The 5000-nt window shown below is 35.8% G+C and overlaps 1 protein-coding gene and 1 long non-coding RNA gene across 6 annotated transcripts in view; one reads left to right on the top strand and one right to left on the bottom strand.

Annotated features, from left to right (window-relative positions):
* LOC138032588 (uncharacterized) overlaps nucleotides 1-2747 on the top strand; it is a 27325-nt gene extending 24578 nt beyond the window's left edge. The window contains exons 3-5 of the long non-coding RNA XR_011128410.1: nucleotides 1-138; nucleotides 1400-1595; nucleotides 1883-2747. The exon at nucleotides 1-138 is cut by the window's left edge and continues 59 nt beyond it. This is a non-coding gene — a long non-coding RNA (uncharacterized lncRNA). The remainder of the gene's footprint in view (nucleotides 139-1399; nucleotides 1596-1882) is intronic.
* A 681-nt stretch (nucleotides 2748-3428) lies between these two features.
* Nucleotides 3429-5000, bottom strand: part of LOC138032586 (somatostatin receptor type 2-like) — a 20331-nt gene continuing 18759 nt past the window's right edge. For all 5 annotated transcript variants that reach the window (XM_068880293.1, XM_068880297.1, XM_068880296.1 and 2 more), the window contains one exon: nucleotides 3429-5000. This exon is cut by the window's right edge and continues 706 nt beyond it. The gene's annotated coding sequence lies outside the window, so the exon portion shown is untranslated.

Genomic DNA, 5000 nt, shown 5'->3' with positions numbered 1-5000 from the left:
ATGCACTGTGTGTATCTTGGAGTTCAGCAGCTTGTTGCTCTTTGGTTCAGTTCAAAACAGACCCCTAGCATGATTACCAGATTCCCAGTTGCAAGAAGTTTACAACACCATGTGAATTTTTGGAACTGCAAACTTAAGGTACAGATGAATTAATTTGCTGATAAAGAATACTCACTGTCTGTAAGTGAAGGATAATCCCTGTTATCTCAACTTAAAGTGCCCCTGCGACCAAAAAATCAATTCTCATTTTTCTTTGGATTTCAGAACTATGTTAATTTAACTAAACACTGACAGACCAAAGTATCAAGTCTTAAAAATAATAATGATTTAAAAAGACACTTGTTTATTTTAAGTGAAATTTTCCAGTTTAATGGTCTGCCATTACTAACTTTAAGATCTTGACGTCAAAGGCTCACTAGTTTAAGAATGCAATGTGTGTGGATGCCGCACAGGAGTTTTGGGCTTGCATATCCATTGACACGCTGTTATTTTAAGCTAGTGTGCTTTTGACATCACTTTTGAATGTAAGTATATGTGTAATGGCAGACTGAAATGCAACACTTACATTCAGAGTAAGCTGTCTTTGGATAAAAATCAAAACTCAAAATTTTGTCAGTCAGGCAAATCTAATGGGCACTTAAAGCAGTTGCCAAAAGAAAGCCCAAATTTTCCAGCTTGAACTGGCTTTGAATTCAGGATTATTCACTCCCCTATTTGTATCAATTTCATCTTCTGACCAGCTCCCTGTTGGGAACTGCTTAAGTTACTGCAGTAAGCCATTAATTAAATCTTGAGTCACTGTCGTCAGTGTTTTATCCATCATTTCCCAGAGTTTTTTGATGTAGCTACATGATTGTATAGTAGTGTCTCTGAGCATCCATGTTCTATTCTTTGCGAGCAGTGTGTGGGTTCTTTTATGTTGCCCGGGGTTTTGATGCTGGGTGTATGGTTTATCCTTTTTGTCTGAGAAGACTATAGAGAGTCCAACCAATTGGAGATTTTCTTAGAAACACATCATTTTCTTCCCGGTTATTTGAAGACTGACACTGACTCTGTACTGCGACTACATGTAGTTGTCTTTTACTTCATTCTTTGTTTGAAGATATCCTCAATGATAATGTCTTTCTGCTGGGTGGCATCACACTCTATTGTCCAATTACTTTTTTCAAAGTAATTTTTTGCACCTGTACTGAGGAGGTGTTTTTTAAAGTTATTTTTCACCGGTTCATAGCTGACTTGTCTGCTTAAATTTCCATAACTAAGGTGCTTGTGGGCTGGCAGTAGAGTACATCTGAAGAAGTAAATTAGGAGAAAAGTGGCGTCGAGGGCATATGAATTATTTGTAGGATGAAATATACATGTATTGTACCTTAATTAAGCTGTGTTTTTGAATTTTCAGTGTGGTGAAAATACTTCCAAAAGCAGTGATTATCCAGGACTGTAACAGCCCATGCCCTTTTTAATCCACAGATCCAATCGATGTGTACTTTTTAGTTGTTACATACATGTTGCTTCAGTCTTAGACCAGTACTAGGTCCCTATGGTGATTGTGGAAATTCTGATTTTTCATGGAATCTTTGGATATTGCAAGCCAGGTAAGTCATCTGTTATGATAAATGTCCTTCGCATTGACAGTAATAATTATTGTATTTTTTTTCTATAAGTTTCATTGTTTTGAGTATCTAACCTGTCTATTGAAGTATATAATTTATCTGTAAGTGGTTTCCCTTGACAAGTACACGTAGTTATAGTTAGAGTAAAATCTTAGTCTCATTCTGAGGATTAGGGATATTGATATTGTATAGAGTATCGTCATACCACCTGAAATTTTCTATACTTGATTGGTTACTTTAAATTTATTCCCTGTGTAATTCTACTGTAGCCACCTGCAAAGGTTCTGCTAAGTCAATCTCAAGGCAGAAGAGGAAGTAGAAACACATGTCATCGCAAAGTGAGTCACTCCGGTGTCTTTTTGCACATGCACCATTTCTAGTCCCTGAATGTAGTTAGTATAGGAAGGCAATATTAATGTGTCTTGAATCTCTTTTGATTGTCTGTTATTATATGGTAGTGACTTCACTTGCCCGCCTCCCGTTGATAGAAATAGGTAATTTTCATGTTCATGTTTTTATTTGGTAAGAATTTAAGCCCGTGATTTGAAAAGCAGAGGAATGCTGTCTTTCGTTAGTTTTGAACTTGGTCGTGATTGGTTTTCCGGTAAGCCGCGTTTACTACCTAGTACATGATCTGTTTTTAATTTCTAAAATTTATGGTGTTTCTTGTTTTGTGAAGATTGTAACTCTGTTGTTTGCGAATATCTTTCGTTTTTAATGGTGTCGTTCCTTTCTCTTTCTCCTCCTTTTCTTAGCTGTGTATTCGTTAAATGTTTGAATTAATTATCTCTGTTAGTTAAACCAGGTTTTTATGTGCTTTATGTAGAGTATAGTAGAATAGGTGAAAGAACGGGAATTCTTTTGTTGTGTGTACTGTTTCTGTATTTTCGTTACAGGTGAATTGGAGAAAAATTTTTTTCCGGTATATAATATATAAGTGTCAACGAGGGTTTGGCACTGTTTTTGTAAATATCTGTAAGTGTCAAGTAAGGTTTTGGAGTAGATTTTTCGTTGTTGTAACAAGGAATGAAACAATGTATTTCATTTAAGTTTTATTTTCTTCCTATGAATTTACAATGTAAGTAGTTATTACAAAGTATTTGATATTAAATATGGTTTATTACATATCTAAAAGTGGTTCTTGACAAGTTAATGTTTCTTCCAGTATAACTAATTAACTTACTGATATAAATAAGCGTACATATTAGAAGTGCTAGTTTTTAGATGAAAGTTAGAAGTGATTCTCGTACTTATAAGTACAATTTAAGCAGTTAAGAGTACTTAAATTGTCCTTATAAGTACGAGAATCACTTCCAGCTATTGCCTATATCCTGCACTTCTAATACGTACGTTTTATTCATTGCTCCCAACTGTGTTGCTTTCTGTCTCAGTTTGTTGGGTTTGAATCCCGTTGGAGCATTGCACCGGCAACAAATGGGTTTGAATCCCTTGAAGCCGCCTGAATTTTTCAGGTGTTTATAAGAGACAATTGCTAAAATTGTCCACATATGTGCATATTGAGTGATTATATCACTCATGTAAATAAGCGTACATATTAGAAGTGCTTGTTATATACGCACAATTAAAAGTTATTCTCTCACTTATCAGGACAACTTAAGTCGAGACAGCAGAAAGCAAATCGTTATCTTTAAGAAAGTTACGACATTTTTTATTTTCGAAGACATGTTTCGATGTTACAAACATCGTCTGTTACAAAATATTTGAAAAACCGTTAGGACTATATGTTTCGCCTAGTTGTTATATAGTCCTAACGGTTTTTCAAATATTTTGTAACCGACGATGTTTGTAACATCGAAACACGTCTTCGAAAATGAAAATTGTCGTAACTTTCTTAAAGATAACGACAATTTAAGTCTGTTTTATTAGAGAAAACTGCTTAAATTGTCCTGATATGTGCAAGGAACACTTCTAACTTTTGTCTATACCCTGCACTTCTAATACGTAAGTTTTATTCATTGCTCTTAACTTAAAGTGTGTGGCTTTCTATCTGAGTTTGTCCTTCTTTTCTACTTATAGAGATAAGCGTACATATTAGAAGTGTCGTTTATATACAAAAATTAGAAGTTATTCTCCCACTTATCAGGACAATTGAAGTTTGTTTTATAAAAAACAACTGCTTAAATTGTCCTGATATGTGCAAGGAACACTTCCAACTTTCGTCCATATCCCGCACTTCTAATTCGTACGTTTTATTCATTACTCCCAACTGTGTTGCTTTCTGTCTCAGTTTGTTGGGTTTGAATCCCATTGGAGTATTATACCAGAATCGAATGGGATCGAATCGGGTTGAAGCAACCCGAATTTCAGTGTGGTAAGACGAAACTCTGCCAAGTTACGAAAGACTCGCTGGAGCAGATTCGGAGCCACTTTAAATTTTCCATAAATGCTCGAGTACAAGCTCCAAATTCACTTCAGAGAAAGTTGAACATCTTTGCAGAGATGCATCTTTATCACGATAAGGGGGGTTACCGAGTTCGTTTAAAGTGCACCTAAAGGCAAAATTTTTTGGTTGCCAAGATCATTCTTTCCACCAAAAGCAAATTTCACCTCGAAATATTGCTTTTCATTTGTCACACAAGCCATGTAAAGTTGGTAAAACTGGCAGTCATATGGACCCACGACCGTGCTGTGAGAGGCTGGGGCCTATTCTTAATTTTACGTCACTAACTGCTTTGCATTCACGTTTACAAAGAGTGTTTGCATCCTCTATTTTCTTATTCCCCATAATACACTTTGTTTGCCCCCCAAATTTTGCATAAACTATTGTTTTCAAATGCTCTTGGGGACACTGCATATTCCCAAGAGCATTTAAAAACAATGATTTTATGCAAAATTTGGGGGACAAACAAAGTGTATTATGGGGAATTCGAAAATAGAGAATGCAAACACTCTTTGTTACGTAAAATCGAGAATAGATCCATGCTTCTGACAGCTCGGTCGTGGGTCCAAATGTTTACCTGTTTTGCTAACTTTGCGTAACTTACGTGGCACACAAAAAGCAAAATTTGGAGGTACAAATGGCAAAATATGTTTGCTTTTGGTGGAGAGATTGAAATTAGAAACGAAAACTATTTGACCTTAGGTGCACTTTAATTAAGGTGGCTCAAACCAGTTTCAACGCTTGAAAGAAACGTTCTTATTAGAAGGAATGACACTTCAACACTATCACTTAAAAGCAATGTTGTGGTACCATATCAAACACCAATTATTGCTGAAAATGATTCGGTCATTTTTGTGACGTAAGAGGTTACCGTGGCAACCGGAAAGCCGTACAAACACACCCCATATTTGGGTTTTAGCTGCTCATATCTCAAAAACGAAGTGGGTGACCCTTCTGAAATGTAATCAGCATGCCAGAATGAAACT

Source organism: Montipora capricornis, chromosome 14, assembly GCF_036669925.1.
Source record: "Montipora capricornis isolate CH-2021 chromosome 14, ASM3666992v2, whole genome shotgun sequence".
NCBI lineage: Eukaryota > Metazoa > Cnidaria > Anthozoa > Scleractinia > Acroporidae > Montipora > Montipora capricornis.
The sequence above is the reverse complement of the archived record's forward strand: the minus strand, read 5'-3'. Positions and strand labels throughout refer to the sequence as shown.